Below are 20,465 nucleotides of genomic sequence, written 5' to 3'. Positions count from 1 at the left end.
CAGGTTTTCCCCAGAGTAGGGTCTTACTTTGGCGCCCCCCCACCCCGCTTTACTCCTGCCCCCCCCCCCACTTCCTGCTTTGGTCTCTTCCAACTGTTCCGGGTGGATAGTTTGTCCTGCTTAGATAGGCCCCAACAAAAAGTGCTGTTTTCCTGCCCTCAAATCAAGTTGTCCTCAGAGTATGATTTCAGTTGGGAGTCCCCCTTTTACTACTGCCACCCCCCGACACACACGTCCTGATTTGGTGTCTTTCAACTGTTCCTACTCGTTAGATGTTCCTTCTCAGGCCCCAGCAATACTCCTGTTTTCTTGCCCCGAGTTCAAGTTGTCCTCAGAGTTGAGTTTCAGTTTGTATCCCCCCCCCATTATTCCTGTTCCCCACATACTTCCCTCTTTGATCTGTTTCAACTGTTCCTGCTGGTTAGTTGGTCTTGCTCAGAGAGGCCCCACCAAGATTCCTGTTTTGTTTTGTTTTGTTTTGCTCCCTAGGTCAAGTTGTCCCCAGGGTAGGGTCTCAGATGGTAGCCTCCCCTTTTATTCCTGCCCACCCACACTTTTTGGTTTGGTCTCTTCCAACTGTTCCTGCTGGTTACTTGTTCTACCTAGATAGGCCTCAACAAAAAGTCCTATTTTCCTGCGGCCTAGATCAAGTTGTCACCAGAGGAGGGTCCTAGTTGGTAGCCTCCTCTTTGATTTCTGCCCCCCACCCACACACACACTTTCTGCTTGGGTCTCTTCCAAATGTTCCTGCTTGTTAGTTGGTCTTGCTCAGATAGGCCCCAACAAAAAATCCTGTTTTTTTGCGCCCAGCACAAGTTGTCCTCTGAGTTGGGGCTCAGTCGGTAGTACCCCTTTTCTTCCAGCCCCCCACATACTTTCTGCTTTGGTCTCTTCCATCTGTTCCTGCTGGTTACTTGGTCCTGCTTATATAGCCCTCAACAAAGAGTCCTGTTTTCTTGCCTCCAGGTCAAGTTGTCCTCAGACTAGGGTTTCAGTTGGTACCCCCTTTTATTCCTGCTTCTCCCCCCCCCAACACACACACTTCCTGCTTTCGACTCTTCCTACTGTTCCTCCTGGTTAGTTGGTCCTGCTCAGATAGGCCCCAACAAAGAGTCATTTTCTTGCCACCAGCTCAGATTGTCCAGAGTTGGGTTTCAACTGTTAGCCCCACTTTTTTTCCTGACCCCAACACTCTTCCAGGTTTGGTCTCTTCCAACTGTTACTGCGTGTTAGTTGGTCCTGCTCACATAGGCCCCACCAAGAGTATTGTTTGTTTTAATGCTCCCTAGGTCAAGTTGTCTCCAGAGTAGGGTCTCAGTTGTTAGCCCCCCTTTATTCCTGTCCCCACCCAATTCCCGCTTTGGTCTCTTCCAACAGTTCCTGCTGCTTAGTTGGTCCTGCTCAGATAGGCCCCATCAAAGAGTCCTATTTTCTTGTCCCCTAAGTCAAGTTGTCCTCAGAGTCGGGTCTCAGTCATAGCTCCCATCTTATTCCCCCTTCCCCCAACACACACTTCCCACTTTGGTCTCTTCTAACTGTTCCTCCCAGTTAGATGTCCTGCTCAGATAGACCCCAACAAAGAGTCCTGTTTTCTTGCCCTAGGTTTTCTTGCGTGCCCCACACTTCTGTCTTTGGTCTCTTCCCACTCTTCTTCCTGGTTAGTTAGTCCTGCTCAGATTGTGTGCAACCAAGACTCCTGTTTTCTTGCCCCCTACATCAAGTTGTCCTCAGAGTGGTGTCTCACTTGGTAGCCCATCATTACTGCCCCCACCTTCACTTCCCTTTTGGGTCTTCCAATTACTCTTGCTGGTTAGTAGGTCCTGCTGTGAGAGACCCCAACAAAATGTCCTGTTATCTTGCCCCACGGTCAAGTTCCCTCAGCGCAGTGTTCCAGTTGGTAGCCCCCTTTTATTCCTGCCCCCCTCACTTCCCACTTTGTTTTCTTCCAACTGTTCCTGATGGTTAGTTGGTCCTGCTCAGATAGGCTCAAAGAATCTTGTCTTCTTGCCCCCAGGTCAAGTTTCCTCAGAGTAGGGTTTGGTTGGTAACCCTCCCGTTTCTTCCTGCCACCTACCCCCCCCCCCCCGTTTCTTTCTTTGGTCTCTTCCAACTCCTCCTGCTGGTTAGTTGGGCCTGTTTTCAACAAAAAGTCCTGGTTTCTTGCCCCCGGGTCATGTTGTCCCCAGAGTAGGGCTGTGATGGAGCACGGTGTGAGCATTCGTCTTGTTCCCCAACCTCAGTTTTACCCACAACACCTCAGACACAGCGTTACCCAACGCGCCGGTGTTAGGCGTGAACAGCCGCTTCCTCCGCTGTGCTTGAGAGTCTCTTGTTGTGCTTCTCCATGTTCCTCAGCTCATCCCTCTCCAGATCACAAGGGGATTGTCTTTAGTTTCCATTTGTTCCCTATAGAAAACCTTCTCATTGCCCAAGACCTGCTCACTTTGGGAGCACTTGAGTATGCCCTTTGCAGATCACCTCCTGCAGACACTTGGATTCAGGGTCCCTCAAGCCTACCTCTGAAGCCCTATTTCCTTTCTTCCATATGGTGGTTTCGCTTCCGCTTTCCCAGATTTCTGGCCTCCTGCTTGCAAATTGGATCTCCTTCGGTATTTCCCCCTTTAATTACTTGATTTGCAAGTTCAGAATATACTCCGTTCTGTTGACACAAAGCACTTCACAGGTCCACTGCCATGCCCACCTTGCTTCTCTTGTCCCGAGCCCACTCCCACCCCACCCCGTGTGTCCTCTCCTGCCATTACCTTGATAGGAGATACACTGAATAACGTTCTTTACTGTGGGGCTACTTTTCATAGGGCCTGCTTTACACAGACTCACTCCCAGGGACCATTCCTACTTGTTTAGCTAGACGTGACTAGACGGAACCAATATGAAGTATCTGAAAATAGAGGAGAGTCTGGGTATGGGGTGGCACAAAACCCAAATGAAAGTCATCTTCGCCATAGGTGAGAGGATGGGACAGTGGATTTGGGGATACGTGTTCTCTAGGCGTCTGGACAACTTTGTTCTTAATCTTCACTCTGGATAGGAGGAAAGGGCCCTGCCTGCGAGGATCTTAGCTCCTTGTGCCAGCTCCACCACTGAGGAGCATCATTGGCCCTCTCTGAGAGTCCATACTTTGTGTCTAAAAGGGGAACACCAAGAGGGTCTGAGAGAGGGTCTCCCAAGGTGCCTTTCAGTCCAATGGCTGGAACCCTCGATGGAGCCCCAGGTCTAGAGTCAGGCTTGATCCGTGGGCTGTGTGCTTCCAGACAGGTTTACCAAGCATTCATTCCAGAAGTCAGCGTGTCTTGTATGGCCGTGCCCTGAGAGGATAAGGATTTAAATGGGAGGCAAAAGTAAAACAAAGCCACCATTTCAAAATCATTGGTGCTTTCTCAGGAGGGGGCTCCTAGCATCTCTTCTTCCACAGCATCTCGGCTTCCTTTAGTTGCACACATAAGGATTTTCCCTTCAGTGAGCTCTTTAAGGAGTGGAAGCGGTATTTCACTGTGGCCCTTGAGAGCCCCTGAGCTCTGTTGGTTACTGACAGGGACAGGACCTATTGGTGGGAGGGATGTGGGAGAGAAGAAGATTCATGAAGACACAGTGTGGCACTCTACAGAGAGCAGGCAGAGATTTGATTGGATTTAGGCACTGTTAGGTCCGAAGTCTTCCGTAGGACTGTTGCCTTATGTTCTTTGTTTCAAGAGTCCCCGAATCTCTACTGGGGTTAACAGTCTAGGGCAGGAGGCTCAGCTCGTCCCCTGAAGAAGAAATAGCCACTGTGCCATCTTCAGTCTACATGAAGAAGGGCATGATGGAAATCCCAGTCTCTCTTGGCTAAATCTTCTCAGTCCCAGCATTACAACCCTGGGACCCATGACCACCGCTCAGACGAGTCTGTCTCAGGTAGCTTCCGTGCTCGGGACCCTCTGGGAGAAATGACTGGCCCTCAGGGCTTCAACGGCCCCGGAGACGACCCAGACGTGTCGCCGCCTTACAGGGACCAAACCCCAGGCCGGGCGACTCCAGCAGAGCACAGTTGACCAGGCCAGGAGGACAGCCACGCTGAAGGGAAAGCAATTTCAATCTTGACTCTCCGCGGCTCCCACACAGCCTGGTGCCCACTGGGAGGGCGCCGAGCTCCAGGTTACAGGGCCCGAGGCCCGGCATCTCCACCGGGCAAGCCTGGCTCTGTGGCCTTGCCCTCGGCCGCCCCCACCCCCACCCCCTGGACTCCATCCTTTAACATCCCCCTGTCCCCCCCCCCCCCACCGTTGCTCCCAGTGTCCCGGGAGCCACCCCCTTCCTGGTCCCCATCCCCCGAAGGCACCACCCTTCCCCTGCTGTTGGGTCACCTCACACCCCGAGGGTCTATCTCAGCCACGGCCCAGAAGGAGCGCATCCGTTGTGGACACAAATCCTCGCCACATCCCAGGCCTGCCTTCTCCAGCCCTGCTGGCCACTGCATTCACCTCACCCTCGCCTGCAACCACCAGCCCTCCAGCCCTCCAGCCGCTTTTTCTCACCCCCTGCCGGGCACCGGCCCCTGGCCCGGCCCGCCGCTCGTCTGGCCAGCACTGTTGTCTGACACACCTGGAGCCCGTGTCAGGGTCAGACCCCGTGCTACCCTCTCCTGTGGTCTGGCTTCGAGGTCGCTGTCTCCGGGAGTCCTAACTCCTGGCCCGGTCCCCCTCACGATTCCCTTCCCGGGGCTCCTGCATCCGGCCCAGCTCCCACGTGGAGTCCCAGTTGGGTGCTCCGTCTCCCCTTCCAGACTAAGGAAGTCCTTGGGGACAGTGGAGACCACGATGTGAACCCGGTCCCAGGGTGTACATTTTGGAAGGAAGAAAGTTGTGTGTGACCCACCAGGAGCTGGGCGGGGTTTAGCATCTTTGACGTTACAGCTCTGCAAGGTAACAGGACAGCAGGAGCAGGCACGGAGGGCCCCGCATCACAGCGGCTGTGCTGAGTGCTCCACGGGGTCTGGGCCATTTCCTCTGGGCCCCGGTCCCCTGGGAAGGTGTCAGAAAAGGCCCAACCTAGGCCGTGGAAGGTGGAGTCAGGGGCCCAGGTTCCACCTGACCAAGTAGAGCCCTGAAGCCACGAAGCCTCCCGTGTACTGCAGAGACCAGCAGCAAAGGAGCCTTTCCTATCTGGTGGCGTTACATTCTGTAGTCGCCCAAGGCTCGGGGACACTGGGAAGGTTGCAAATGGCACGGGGCCATTGGGTGCTTTCTCGAGGAACCATGTGCAAGTGTTGTTAATAGCCGGTTTCCCTCCCATGCTGTAGACAGGGAGACCCGGGTCCTCGGGGTTTCCATCAGCGTTTCTTTTCTGCAGTATCGGACGTGTCTCCTTCGGAGATGTTCTCCCATCGGGAACTGTGCCATTAGAGTCACTCTCCATCAGTGTCTCTCTCTGTTGTGAACTCTGAATCTTGGTAGCAGAAGGCGTCTCCTGGTGCTTTTTGCCTACTGGAGGCCCTGGGGAAAGGAGGACCACGTGGGAGAGAGAGGCAGCCCGCAGAGCCTTTTAGAGACTGGAAAAGCAGGGTTCAGGTCGTGTTCTACAAATGGGCCAAACGGGTCCTGCGCACAGGGGCCCCCGAGGCGGTGGACTTCTTCATGGCAGGCTGCTGCACCCTGTTGGCTCAAACACCCGCCAGCACCCGACTCACATTTTCCCTCACGTTTGTGATTGTTTCCAACCTAGCCCCAAGCAGCCGAGTTTGGGCCGTTTGGAGCCTGCGTGCTTGGCGTGCCTCGCCAAACCTCACCCTGCATCTGCGGAGAATACACAAGATAGAGCCTTATGCTTCTAAGACCCCGGGCCAGGGCCCTGAGCTGCTGAGTTGAGCCCCCTCCCTGAGGGAGGCCTCCCCCAGGGGCCCCTTCCCTTGCCTTCATCCCTTAGCCCATGGGGCTGCGGTAACACAACGCCGCACACCGAGCGGCTTATGAAGAAGGGACATTTATTCCTCATGGCGCTGAAGGCTGGAAGTGCAAGGTGCCGGCAAGGTGCCCGCGCACGGTGCAGCGAGGGCCTTCCTCCTGGGTCACAGCCGCCATCTTCTCGCTGTGTCCTTTCATGGTGGCAGGGACTGGGGAACTCCCTGCAGCCTCTTTCCCAAGGTGCTCCTCCCACCCATGAGGGTTCCACCTTCATGACTTAAGCACCTCCCAAAGGCCCCACCTCCAAATGCCATCATTCTTTGGCACTTAGGATTTCAACAGATGTATTGGGGGGGTGGGGGGGGGAGGACACAAACATTCAGACCATAGCACTCCCGTTCTGCATAGGCTCCCTGCCCATAAGCCCCTGGATGGTCTCATGCTGTGAGGGACTCCTGGGTAATGGGGCTGTTCAGGCGCCACCCAGGAGAGCTTGTGTGCTGCTGTGTCTCCTGGTCACGTCTTCTTCCCGGAGGAGCCCCCGATCCCCGGAACCCCCTACAGTTTGCTAAGGAGCCCTGGGGAAATCACAGGTCTGACCCTTAGAGGATGACGACTATCTGGCCCAAGGCGCAGGTTTTGCAGCGGTCACGTGGCGAGACTCTAAGGACGGCGAGGCCGGAAAGGCTTAGGAAAGCATCTGCTTGCCATGGGGACTTGGGCAGCTGCTGTCTGGCCTGGCCGGGTCTTGGCTTTCCTGCGGGAAGCTGCTGCGGAAGCGCCACCGACTTTGTTAGACCCGAACCACAAAGCCTAACTGCCTGGCTTTAATGCCGAGCCAAACCTGAACATGGCCCCCGTGGGTGGGCCTTTTCAGCCTCAGCAGGTGCTGTGCTGGACCGAGAGCAGGCAAAGCCCGACCGCCAGGTCTTGGGCTCTGGGCGTGTTGTAGATTTGGGACACCCCTCCGTGGGGTCCAAGTCTGTCAAAATATCCTGGGTGCCGCCCCGCACCATCTGGGTCCCTTCCAGATGTGCGCAAGGAAGCACTCGCTCTCCCAGGAGACCAAGAGAAACGGAGCCGCCCAGGGGCATTTCTGACACAGATGAGGGAGTGTGTTCCGAGCTTGGGATGCCCGCTGAAGCTGCAGGTCCCGGGAAGGCCAACCGCAGGGACCCTGAGGCCTCCGTGCACTCAGGGCAGATCCGACTCGGAACCCCTCGAGGGGGCGGCCCTCTGCTCTCGGCTCGCTGTGCGGGCCCGGCCTGGTTACCTGCGGTCCGCAACAAGCACTGGCCACCTGTTCCCTCGCCTTCCTCCTGCCGCACCCACCAGGCCGTGTGCGTGTTCCCTCAGCTTTCCCAGGAAGGCAAGGCTCTTTTGTCCACCCCTCACCGGGTAAGCCATCAGGATGAAAAGGGTCACGTGCCCCCATTTCAAACACTGCTGAAAATTCAGGCTGTCACCCTGACTAGCCCCTGACCGTGACGAGTCTTCCTGGTTCACTTCTACGACAACGTTGCTCTGCCAAGATGCTTCAGTCCCTCTTGGGTAGGACCCCTCCAGACAAAAGGGTCTGGGGGAGAAGAGGGGCCGACGGAAACGACATAGTCTGATTACTGAAAGGACACAGTGATTCTGCGACCGTGGAGCAAAAGCCAGCCCTAGGCTTGGGGACCTGCCGGGCACGGACAGGGCTTTGTGATCTTGGTGTTCCAGAACTGCTCCTGGAAGCTTAGCCCTCCTCCTGAGGGAAGCCGGAGGCGCTGCCCTCCTAAGCTGCCACGACGCTGGTGATGCAAACTGACTGCCGGGCCTGGAGGCAGCCTGACAGCACTGTCACACAGCCAGGGGCGGGCCCGGCGGGGTGGCCCAGAGTTCATCCTGCTTCTGCCACTCTCCACCCAGAGACAGCATCGCAGTCCACAGGGCCGGCGCTCGGGCCTACAAGGTTGCCCACCCCTACTCCCGCCAGTCCCAAACCCCGGGCCGTCACCCCTGCTTGCGACCGAGAGGCTCTAAATCAGAGGTTCCCACCACCCCGTCCTCAGGTTCCGTGAATTGGCTAGAGTGGCTCACGGAACTCAGGCAAACAAGCTACCCGGTAGCTCACCTCTCGATTGTGAAAGGATGGAGCTCAGGAAGAGCCAGACACAAGAGCTGCCTGCGTATGTGGGCAGAGGGGCGAGGCTGCCGTACCATCAGAGTGCGGCCCTCCCCCACACACCTGCAAGTTCAAACACCTGAAACCTCCCTCAACGCCTCCCTTCGGGGTTTTCTGGAGGCTTCCTCACTCACTCTGCAGCCCCTCGGCCCTCCCTGGCAGCGGAGGGAGGAGGAATGAAAGCGCCCATCCTCTAAGCACATGGTCCACTCACCTGGCAATCAGGCCCCGTGCTTGGGAGATGCCCGGACTCACCTCATTGACATAACAAGACACCTTCATCTTTTAGGGATTCCTTCCTCAAGCTTTGGGATTAGAAGCATTTGGGGAGGTCTGAGACAGACCCTGGAACAAGACCAGCTATGTATTTTGGTTTACTTTTTTATTATGTTTTTAATGTTTATTTATTCATTTCTGAGACACAAAAAGAGAACACTCACTCCCCCACAAAGGAGGAGGGGCAGAGAGAGAGACAGAGAGACACAGAATCCAAAGCGGCCTCCAGGATCTGAGCTGTCAGCACAGACCCTACGACGCAGGGCTCCAACAGACAAACCGTGAGATCACGACCTGAGCCAAAGTCGCACACTTAACCGAATGAGACGCCCAGATGCTCCACGTAGATATTTGAAAGAAATGTATTTTAGTCATCTCAATGACCACAAATATATTTTCTGCATATGCCATAATATCACACCAGCACTTCAACTATCGTGAACACTTGCACCTGTGAGCAAGGGAGCGACAGAAGCTTGGAACCCAACTTTCCACTCTTTGCGAAGACACCCAGAATTAATTAGGATTGTTGGACCACGCAGGGATTCCATTCTGAATCTTTCGATGGCACACCAAACCGTTTTCCACCACAACTGTATCCTGTCACGGTCCCGCCAAAAGTGTACAAGAATTCACATCTGACACAGGGACTGGGCCACTTCCAAGTGCCCCCAGGTACTCCACCCCATCTCCTCCGGGCTGCTGGGGCCAAGGTCCCACTGGCTCAATGGAGCACCTGCCATGGCATTTGGGGAAGGGCAGGGGCTGTGAGGGCTCTGGGGCTCTGGAAGCCAGCAGCAGATCCCTCCTCCAGGGGACCAGAAACTGGGCAGAGCAGGAGGAGGACAGGGAGGAAGAGGAGGATGGAGAGGGAGATGGTGCCTCCTCCTCCTCCACATCCGCCTCCTCCTCTTCGTCCTCCCCTCCCACAGCAGTGCATCCAACAGGAGCAGGATGCACTGCTCTTCCTCAAGCTTCCAGAGCTCACTCCTCTGACTCTCGGGCAGACAGTGCCTCGCCCTCCTCCTCCACCTCCTCCACCTCCTCCACCTCCTCCACCTCCTCCACCTCTACGTGCTCCACGTCCCCCTCCACATCCACCTCCTCTTCCGCATGCACCTGCTCCGCTTCCACAATATACACCTCCTCCACCTCCACCACCTCCACCTCCACCTCCACCACCTCCACCTCCACCACCTCCACCTCCTCGTCCTCCGCCTCCCACAGCGGTACATCCCATGGCAGCGGGGCCTGTCTGGGCTCCTCCTCGGCCTTGCAGAGCTCACTCATCTGACACAGGGGCATGATGGTCGCCAGACCCTGAAGACAGAAGAGGGGTGGCTCCTCAGGGGGAGGCCCAGCCCACAGAGCCCGGGCTCCCAGGCCTGAGAGCGGGGCCGCGTGGGGGTTGGGGGCCGACGGGTCCCCTCTGGGGTGGGATGGGCGAGCCCCCGGCCCCACGCGCGGAGCACGCACCTCGCCTGGACAACCGACTGGCACGCGGCCGCGCTTCCTCTGCTCTGTGACCTCGGGACTCCTGCCTCAGACCAAGGCCTCAACTCCAGAGCTCTCCGAGCCCCTGGAAGACGGAGGGAGGGAGGGAGGGAGGGAGGGACGGAGGGAGCGAGGGAGGGAGGGGGCGCCTCAGGGTCTCAGGGTGGGGGCAGACCGCGTGCACCGCCCCGGGCCCCCACCCCCCACTGCGGCCAGGAGATTCTGGCCAGGACTCTGGCCGCCACCCCACCCCGGGAGCCCCCACCCCATCCAGCCTGGACCTGCCCCTTCTGGGCCTCCGCTGACAGCCAGAGCGGACCCGAGCGGCAGGGCAGGCCTCCTGGGCCCTACGTGGGTGTCCTGGGCTGGGAGGCAGCGCCTCCTCTCTCCCCTGCACCCCGGTCAGGGCCCGGGATCCTGCCTCGGCTGACCGGGGTCCAGCCCCGCACACCCAGGCCCTCCCCTCGCCCGGCCCCACCGCGGGGGCGGCTTTCCGACGGCGGCCCCGGGGCTGGGGTCCAAGGGGCCTCCGGCCGTCCTCCCGCAGGGCTCTCCCGGGGAGCCCCGGGCCCGCTGCCTCCCACCAGAGCCCTCCCGGCCCGGCGAGGTCCGGGCCAAGGCGGCTGGCGTCGCACGAGGCGACCAAGTCCGGGGAGGCCCGGGGCCGATGGCAGGGGCTCACATGGGTTCCTTGGGGTCCCTCAGCCCTGTCCTCTCGTCCCCATCCGGACTCCCTGGGCGGCCTGGGCCTCGGGCTCTGCCGCCTGACGCCGGCTCCTCGCGCGCAACCAGCTCTCAGTCGGGCTGGGACCCAGAGCCCGAGGCCGCCCACGCCTCACGCCCTGGTCACAGTCGTCGTGGTCGCGCCACCCTGCGGCCTCCACCGCCGCCCCCACCGCCGGACTCATTCCCCTCTGGGTCCCGGCTCCCTCGCTCCTCCCTCTGGGCCTCACCTCGAAGCCCACGAGGCTCGGCGCCCTTCCCGCGCCTGAAGGGATGCCTGACGGGATTCCAGGCGCGGCCGGAAGACGCCGACGACGCCGAGGCCCCCTCGCCCCGCCCCGCCCCACCCCGCCCCGCCAGTCTCCTGAGACCCGGATGCGGAAGTCCAGACACCCCGCGGGCCCTTATTCCCACTAGGGGCTTCCCTAGGCTGCCGCTAGGGGTCGCCTTCCGGGCCGGGGCCACCGTTCTGGGGGTCGGAGTCCCTCCCTTGGTGTTCCCTCCGTGGCCTCCTGCACCCCGGGGATGGCCTGGGCGCGTGGCCGCTGACGAAGGGAACTCGTGCCCCTCAGATCGGGGTCCGAAGGTCTCTGGGACGCACCGCCCAGGCTCAGTGACGGGGCGCCCGCCACCTCTGGCCACCCGATGCAGGGGCTCCCCGGGCCTGCGGCACGGACTGACTTCGTAGCTCTGGGCTGGGGTGGACCTGGTCTCCTGACAGCACCTGGGCCCTCCTCCCCTCTGCCCGCCGGAGCGGCTGCTCCCGACCGACCGACAGCGGGTCCTCGGTTCTCCCCAGCTCACCCATCCGACCCCCACTCCCGGTCCGGGTGATCCGAGACCCGGATGCCCAAGTCCAGCCTCGCCCAGTGTCCCCATCCCTCCCGGGGGCCTGCGTGGACTGACTCTGTTGTGGGGTCCTGGCTCCTTTGCCTGCAGATCCCTCTGCTCCTCATTAGGAATCGCCCCAGGACACGGGCCCTGCCCTCTTCAGAACTGAGGTGTCCCAGTGCTCCCCCCGCCCCCTGCGCCTCCTCCGGTGTCTCTGAGACCCGGCTGCGGAAGTCTGGCCCGACTCTCCTCCGCGAGTCCCCATGCCTCCCAAGGGCCCTTCTCAGAAGGCGTGAGGTCTTGAACTTTGGGACGTCCCCTCTGCCCTGGGGACCTGAGTCACTCAGTCCTCCCTCTGACCCCCACCTGGACACCGTGGCCCCGTCCTGCGTCCCTGCCCTTTCCTGACCTAGGATCCTGTCCCTCACCCCAAGGTCCTCAGCTTCCTCAGATCCCCGAGGCACAGTTGAGTGGACGGGGCCTGCGGCCACCCTCTACAGGTAGCCCGGCACCGCGGCCCAGGCTGATCTCCTCTCCCCGGGGCGGGATGGGCCCTGCGGATCTCCATGAAGTCCCGACACCTGCTGCAGAAGAGCCTGGGCCCGTCCCCGCTATTATTCCTGCCACCCCGCCACACACACTTCCGACTTTTCTCTCTTCCAACCGTTCCTGCTGGTTACTTGGTCCTGCTCAGATAGGCCTGAACAAAGCCTCCTGTTTTCTTGCTCCTAGGACAAGTTGTCCTCAGAGGAGTGTCTCAGTTGGTAGCCCCCCTTCTATTCCTCCCCCCTCTCTTCTTGCTTTGGTCTCTTCTAGCTGTTCTTGCTGGTTGGTTGGTTCTGCTCCGACAGGGCCCCAACAAAGTGTTCTATTTTCTTGACCCCATGTCAAGTTGTCCTCAGAGTATTGTTGCAGTTGGTAGCCCCCCCCCCCGTTTATTCCTGTCGCACCGCCCCCCCCCCCACACACAGACAGTTCTTGCTTTGGTCTCTTCCAACTGTAATCACTGGTTTGTTGGTCATGCTCAGATATGTCACAACAAAGAGTTCTGTTGCCTTGTCCCCAACACAAGTTGTCCTCAGAGTAGGGACTCAGTTGGCAGCCCCCCTTTTACTCCTGCTCCCTCCCACTTACCGGTTTGGTCTCTTCCAACGATTCCTGATGTGTAGTTGGTCCTGCTCAACAGGCCCCTATAAAGAGTCCTGTTTTCTTGCCCCCTGGGTCAAGTTGTGTTCCGAGTAGGGTCTCAGTTACTAGGCCCCTTTCATTCCTACTCACCACACTTCCTGCTTTGGTCTCTTCCAACTCTTCCTGCTGGTTAGATGGTCCTACTCATACTGGCTCCAAAAGAGTCTTAATTTACTTGCCTGCTTTGTCATGTTGTTCTCAGAGTATGGTCTCAGCCGGTAGCCCCCCTTTTATTCCTGCCCCCCCAATTCCTGCTTTGGCCTCTTCCAACTGTTCCCACTGGTTAGTTGGTCCTACTCAGATTGGCCCCCAAAGAGTCCCATTATCTTGCCGCCAGGTTAAGTTGTCCTCAGAATTGGGTCCCATTTGGCAGCCCCCCTCTTATCCCCCCCCCATTCCCGCTTGGCTCTCTTCCAAAGGCTCCTGCTGGTTATTTGCTCCTGCTCAGATAGGACCGAACAGTCTTGTTTTCTTACCATCTAGATCAAGTTGTCCCCAGAGTAGGGTCTTACTTGGTAGCCCCCCCTTTATTTTCCTGCCCTCCCACACTGTCTACTTTGGTCTCTTCCAACGGTTCCTGCTTGTTACTTGGTCCTGCTCAGATAGGGCCCAACAAAGAGTCCTATTTTCTTTCCCCCAGGTCAAGTGGTCATCAGAGTAGGGAGTCAGTTGGGGCCCCCCTCTTTTATTCCTATTGCCCACCCCACACTTCCTGCTTCGGTCTTTTCAACCTGTTCCTGCTGGTTAATTGGTCCTGCTCAGATAGGCCCCAACTACGAGTCCTATTTTTATTCCACTAGGTCAAGTTGACCTCAGAGTAGGATTTCAGGTGGTAGCCTAACCCCTTTTATTCCTGCCTCCCCCTTCCTGCTTTGGTCTCTTCCAACTGTTCCTATAGGTTAGTTTGTCCTGCTTGTATATGTCTCAACAAAGAATCCTATTTTCCTGCCCCTAGGACAAGTTGTCCTCATAGTTGTGTTTAATTTGGCACCCCCCTTTTGTACCTGCTGACCACCCCCCCCCACACACACACACACACACTTCCTGGTTTGGTCTCTTTCAACCACTCCTGCTGGTTAGTTGGTCCTGTTCAGATAAGGCCCAACAAATATTCCTGTTTCCTTGGCCCAGGTCAAGTTGTCCTCAGAGTTGGGTTTAAGTTTGTAGCCCCCCTTTTATTGCTTCCCCCCCTCCACACTTCTCACTTTGGTCTCTTTCATCTCTTCCTGCTGGTTAGTTGGCCCTGCTCAGATAGGCTGCACCATGATTCCTGTTTTCTTTCCCCTTAGGTCAAGTTGTCTCCAGAGTGGGGTCTTAGTTGGTAGCCCCCTTTTATTCCTGATCCACCCAGTTCCTGCTTTGGTATCGTCCAAGTGTTCCTGCTGGTTAATTGTTCCTTCTCAAGTAGGCTGCAAGAAAGAGTCCTAATTTCATGCCCCTAGGTCACGTTGTTCTCAGCGTCTGGTTTAATTTGGTAGTCCCCTTTATATTCCTGCCACTCCTCCAAACACACTTCCTGATTTGGTCTCTTCCAACTGTTCCTGCTGGTTAGTTGGTCCAGCTCACATAGGCACGAACCAAGAGTTCTGTTTTCTTGCCCCCGAGGTCACGTTGTCCTCAGAGTAGGGTGTGTGTTGGTTGCCTCCCTTTTTTCCTGCCCCCCCCCCCACTTCCTGCTTTGGTCCATTCCAACTGTTCTATTGGTTACTTGGTCCTGCTCACATGGGCCACAAAAGGGAGTCCTGTTTTCTTGCCCCCAGGTCAAGTCATCCTCAGATTAGGGTCTCAGTTGGTAGCCCCCGTTTATACCTGCCCTGGCAAACTTCTTGCTTTGGTCTCTTCAACTACTCCTGGTGGCTAGTTGGTCCTGGTCAGATAGGCCCCAACAAAGAGCCCTGTTTACTTGCCCCAGTTCAAGTTGTCCTCAGAGTAGGGTCTTAGTTGGTAGCCCCCCTTTTACTCATGCCTCCCACACTTCCTGCTTTGGTGTCTTCCAGCTCTTCCTGCTGATTAGGTAGTACCGCTCAGATAGGCCAGAAGGAAGAGCCCTGGTTTCTTGCCCCCCAGGTCACGTTGGCCATAGAGTAGGATCTCAGTTGGTGTCCACTTTTATTCCTGCCTCCCCATTTCCTGCTTTGATCTCGTCCAACTGTTCCTGCTCGTCAGTTGGTCCGACTCAGATAGGCCCCAATAAGAGTCATGTTTTCTTGCCTCGTCTGTCAAGTTGTCCACAGGGTAGCATCTCAATTTGTAGCCCCCCATTTGTTCCTGCCCCCCCACCTTCCTGGTTTGGACCTTCCAAATTTTCCTGCTGGTTGGGTGGTCCTGCTCAGATAGGCCACAACAAAAAGTCTTATTTTCTTGCCACCAAGTCAACTTGTCCTCAGAGTAGGATTTCGGTTTGTAGTCCCCCTTTTATTCCCTCCCCACCCCACTTCCTGCTTTGCTCTCTTCCAACTGTTCCTGCTGGTTAGTTCGTCCTTATCAGATAGGTCCCAACAAAGAGCCCTGTTTTCTTGCCCCCTAGATCAAGTTGTCCTCAGAGTACGGTCTCAGTTACTAGCCCCCCCCCTTTTATTCCTGCCCCCCACACTTCCTGCATTAGTCTCTTCCAAATGTTCCTGCTGGTTAGACATCAATCTCAGATAGGCCCCCCAAAAAATGTCCTGTTTTCTGGCCCCCAGAGTCAAGCTGTCCTCAGAGTACGGTCTCAGTTGGGAGCACCATTTTTATTGCTGCCCCCCCGACACTTCCCGCCTTGCACTGTTCCAACCCTTCCTGCTGGTTTAGTTGGTATTGCTCAGATAGGCCCCATCAAAGAAACCTATTTTCTGCCTCCTAGGTAAAGTTGTTTCCAGAGTAGGGTCTTAGTTGGTAGCACCCCTTTTATAGCCCCCCACCACCACTTCTCAATTTAGTCTCTTGCAACTGTTCCTTTATCCTGCTCAGATAGGCCCCAACAAAGAATCCTATTTTCATGCCCCTAGGTCAAGCTGTCCTCAAAGTAGGGTTTAATTGGTAGCCCCCTTTTTATTCCTGCCACTGCCCCCCCCACACACACACACACACAGTTCCTGCTTTGTTCTCTTCCAACTCTTACTACTGGTTAGTCGGTACTGCTCAGATAGGCCCCAAAATAATCGTGTCTCCTTGCCCCCAGGTCAAGTTGTTCTCAGAGTTGGGTATAAGGTGGTAGCCCCCGCTTTTATTCCTGTACCTCACACACTTCCCTTCGTGGCCTCTTCCAACTTCTCCTGTTAGTTAGTTGCTCCTGCTCAGATAGGCCCCAAGAAAAAGTCCTGTTTTCTTACCCCCAGATTAACTTGCCGTCAGAGTACTGTCTCCATTGGTAGCCCCCTTTTTATTCCTGTCCCACAACGCTTCTTGCTCTGGTCTCTTCCAACTGTTCCTGCTGGTGAGTGCGTCTTCTCAGATAGCCCCGAAGAAAGAGTCCCGTTTCTTGCCCCCAAGGTCAAGTTGTCCTCGGAGTAGGGTCTGACTTGGTTGCCCTGTTTTATGTCTGAACCCCCACACTTCTCGCTTTGGTCTCTTCCAACTCTTCCTGCTGATTAGTTGATCCTGCTCAGAGAGGCCCAGACCAAGTTTCCTGTTTTGTTGCCCCCTAGGTCCAGTTGTCCTCAGAGTAGGGTCTCAGTTGGTTGCCACCATTTTATTTCTTCCCCCCCAATTCCCACTTTGGCCTCTTCCAACTGTTCTTGTGAGTTAGTCGGTCCTGCTCAGATAGGCCCCCCAAAGAATCCTGATTTATTGCCCCCTAGGTCAAGTTGTCCTCAGAGTAGGATCTTAGTTGGTAGACCCCCTTTTATTCCTGCCCCCCCCACACACACTTCCCACATCGGTGTGCTCCAACTGTACCCGCTGGTTGGTTGGTCCTGCTCAGATAGGCCCCACCAAGAGTCCTGTTTTCTTGATCCCTAATTCAAATTGTCCCCAGGGTAGTGTCTCAGTTTGAAGCCCCCCTTTTATTCCCTCCCCCACCACTTCCCGCTTTGATCCCTACCAACTACTCCTGCTGCTTAGTTGGTACTTCTCAGATAGGCCCCAGTAAAGAGTCCTATTTTCCTGCTCCAGGTCACATTGTCCTCAGAGTAGGGTCTCAGTCCGTAGGCCCCTTTTAAGCCAACACCCCTCTTTGGTCTCTTCCAAATTCTCCTGCTGGTTAGTTGGTCCTGGTCAGATAGGCCCTAACAAAGAGTCCTGTTCTCTTGTTCCAGGTTGTCCTCAGAGTAGGGTGTAAATTGGTAGCCCCACTTTTATTGCTGTCCCCCCATTTCCCACTGTGGTCTGCTCCAACTGTTCCTGCTGGTTTGTCGGTCCTGCTTGGTCCCCAACAAAGAGTCCTGTTCTTGCCCTCGAGGTCAAGTTTTCCCCAGAGTATGGTCTCAGTTGGTAGCCTCCCGTTTTATTCCTTCCTCCCCACACTTTCTGCTTGGGTCTCTAACAACTGTTCCTGCTGGTTAGCTGGTCCTGCTTAGATAGGCCCTGCAAAAGAGTCCTGTTTACTTGCCCCCAAGGTCATGTTGTCCTCAGAGTAGTGTGTCAGTTGGGAGCCCTCCTTTTATTAATGCCCCTCCCAACTGACACTTCCCACTTTGGTCTGTTCCAAGTGTTCCTGGAGGTAAGTTGTTCCCTTTCAGATAGGTCCCAACAAAGAGTCCTATTTTCTTGTCCCCAGGTCAAGGGGTCCTTAGAGTTGGATTTAAGTTGGTAGCCCCCCTTTTATTCCTGCACCCCACACACTTCCCTCCTTGGTCTCTTCCAACCTCTTCTGTTGGTTAGTTTGTCCTACTCATATAGGGCCCAACAAAGTGTCCTATTTTCTTGCCCCCTAGAAAATGTTGTCCCCAGAGTAGGGTCTCATTTGTAGCGTCCTTTTCATTCCTGCCCCCCTCCAATTCCTGCTTTGATCTCTTCCAACTGTTCCTGCTGGTTAGTTGGTCCTGCTCAGATAGGCCCAAAGAATAAGTCATGTTTTCTTGCCCCCAGGTAAATTGTCCTCAGAGTTGGGTTTAAGTTCGTAGCCCACCTTGTTTCCTGCACCCCACACGCTTCCCTCCTTGGTCTCGTCCAACCACTCCTGTTGGTAAGTTTGTCCTGCTCATATAGGGCCCAACAAAGAGTCCTATTTTCTCTCCCCTAGGTCATGTTGTCCCCAGAGTAGGTTCTCATTTGTAGCCTCCCTTTGTATTCCTGCTCCCCCCATTCCTGCTTTGTTCTCTCCCAACACTTCCTGCTGTTTAGTTGGTCCTGCTCAGATAGGCCCCAAGAATAAGTCATGTTTTCTTGCCCCAAAGTAAGTTGTCCTCAGAGTTGGGTTTAAGGTGGTAGCACCCCTTTTATTCATGCACCACACACAATTCCCTCCTTGGTTTCTTCCAAAATTCTCCTTGTGGTTACTTGGTCCTGCTCAGATATGCCCAAAGAAAGAGTCTTGTTTTCTTGCCCCCTAGGTCAGGTTTTCCCCAGAGTAGGGTCTTACTTTGGCGCCCCCCCACCCCGCTTTACTCCTGCCCCCCCCCCACTTCCTGCTTTGGTCTCTTCCAACTGTTCCGGGTGGATAGTTTGTCCTGCTTAGATAGGCCCCAACAAAAAGTGCTGTTTTCCTGCCCTCAAATCAAGTTGTCCTCAGAGTATGATTTCAGTTGGGAGTCCCCCTTTTACTACTGCCACCCCCCGACACACACGTCCTGATTTGGTGTCTTTCAACTGTTCCTACTCGTTAGATGTTCCTTCTCAGGCCCCAGCAATACTCCTGTTTTCTTGCCCCGAGTTCAAGTTGTCCTCAGAGTTGAGTTTCAGTTTGTATCCCCCCCCCATTATTCCTGTTCCCCACATACTTCCCTCTTTGATCTGTTTCAACTGTTCCTGCTGGTTAGTTGGTCTTGCTCAGAGAGGCCCCACCAAGATTCCTGTTTTGTTTTGTTTTGTTTTGCTCCCTAGGTCAAGTTGTCCCCAGGGTAGGGTCTCAGATGGTAGCCTCCCCTTTTATTCCTGCCCGCCCACACTTTTTGGTTTGGTCTCTTCCAACTGTTCCTGCTGGTTACTTGTTCTACCTAGATAGGCCTCAACAAAAAGTCCTATTTTCCTGCGGCCTAGATCAAGTTGTCACCAGAGGAGGGTCCTAGTTGGTAGCCTCCTCTTTGATTTCTGCCCCCCACCCACACACACACTTTCTGCTTGGGTCTCTTCCAAATGTTCCTGCTTGTTAGTTGGTCTTGCTCAGATAGGCCCCAACAAAAAATCCTGTTTTTTTGCGCCCAGCACAAGTTGTCCTCTGAGTTGGGGCTCAGTCGGTAGTACCCCTTTTCTTCCAGCCCCCCACATACTTTCTGCTTTGGTCTCTTCCATCTGTTCCTGCTGGTTACTTGGTCCTGCTTATATAGCCCTCAACAAAGAGTCCTGTTTTCTTGCCTCCAGGTCAAGTTGTCCTCAGACTAGGGTTTCAGTTGGTACCCCCTTTTATTCCTGCTTCTCCCCCCCCCAACACACACACTTCCTGCTTTCGACTCTTCCTACTGTTCCTCCTGGTTAGTTGGTCCTGCTCAGATAGGCCCCAACAAAGAGTCATTTTCTTGCCACCAGCTCAGATTGTCCAGAGTTGGGTTTCAACTGTTAGCCCCACTTTTTTTCCTGACCCCAACACTCTTCCAGGTTTGGTCTCTTCCAACTGTTACTGCGTGTTAGTTGGTCCTGCTCACATAGGCCCCACCAAGAGTATTGTTTGTTTTAATGCTCCCTAGGTCAAGTTGTCTCCAGAGTAGGGTCTCAGTTGTTAGCCCCCCTTTATTCCTGTCCCCACCCAATTCCCGCTTTGGTCTCTTCCAACAGTTCCTGCTGCTTAGTTGGTCCTGCTCAGATAGGCCCCATCAAAGAGTCCTATTTTCTTGTCCCCTAAGTCAAGTTGTCCTCAGAGTCGGGTCTCAGTCATAGCTCCCATCTTATTCCCCCTTCCCCCAACACACACTTCCCACTTTGGTCTCTTCTAACTGTTCCTCCCAGTTAGATGTCCTGCTCAGATAGACCCCAACAAAGAGTCCTGTTTTCTTGCCCTAGGTTTTCTTGCGTGCCCCACACTTCTGTCTTTGGTCTCTTCCCACTCTTCTTCCTGGTTAGTTAGTCCTGCTCAGATTGTGTGCAACCAAGACTCCTGTTTTCTTGCCCCCTACATCAAGTTGTCCTCAGAGTGGTGTCTCACTTGGTAGCCCATCATTACTGCCCCCACCTTCACTTCCCTTTTGGGTCTTCCAATTACTCTTGCTGGTTAGTAGGTCCTGCTGTGAGAGACCCCAACAAAATGTCCTGTTATCTTGCCCCACGGTCAAGTTCCCTCAGCGCAGTGTTCCAGTTGGTAGCCCCCTTTTATTCCTGCCCCCCTCACTTCCCACTTTGTTTTCTTCCAACTGTTCCTGATGGTTAGTTGGTCCTGCTCAGATAGGCTCAAAGAATCTTGTCTTCTTGCCCCCAGGTCAAGTTTCCTCAGAGTAGGGTTTGGTTGGTAACCCTCCCGTTTCTTCCTGCCACCTACCCCCCCCCCCCCGTTTCTTTCTTTGGTCTCTTCCAACTCCTCCTGCTGGTTAGTTGGGCCTGTTTTCAACAAAAAGTCCTGGTTTCTTGCCCCCGGGTCATGTTGTCCCCAGAGTAGGGCTGTGATGGAGCACGGTGTGAGCATTCGTCTTGTTCCCCAACCTCAGTTTTACCCACAACACCTCAGACACAGCGTTACCCAACGCGCCGGTGTTAGGCGTGAACAGCCGCTTCCTCCGCTGTGCTTGAGAGTCTCTTGTTGTGCTTCTCCATGTTCCTCAGCTCATCCCTCTCCAGATCACAAGGGGATTGTCTTTAGTTTCCATTTGTTCCCTATAGAAAACCTT

At 55.5% G+C, this 20,465-nt stretch overlaps 1 long non-coding RNA gene across 1 annotated transcript; it reads right to left on the bottom strand.

Annotated features, from left to right (window-relative positions):
• Window positions 1-9,549: 9,549 nt before the first annotated feature.
• On the bottom strand, window positions 9,550-10,829 carry LOC131502666 (uncharacterized). The gene is made up of 3 exons (XR_009257109.1): window positions 10,785-10,829; window positions 9,814-9,916; window positions 9,550-9,657 (listed from the first exon to the last, which is right to left on the bottom strand). It is a non-coding gene; the product is annotated as an uncharacterized LOC131502666 (long non-coding RNA).
• Between the last annotated feature and the right edge of the window lie 9,636 nt (window positions 10,830-20,465).

Source organism: Neofelis nebulosa, chromosome X (assembly GCF_028018385.1).
Source record: "Neofelis nebulosa isolate mNeoNeb1 chromosome X, mNeoNeb1.pri, whole genome shotgun sequence".
Taxonomy (NCBI): domain Eukaryota; kingdom Metazoa; phylum Chordata; class Mammalia; order Carnivora; family Felidae; genus Neofelis; species Neofelis nebulosa.
This window is presented reverse-complemented; position numbering and strand designations above follow the sequence as displayed.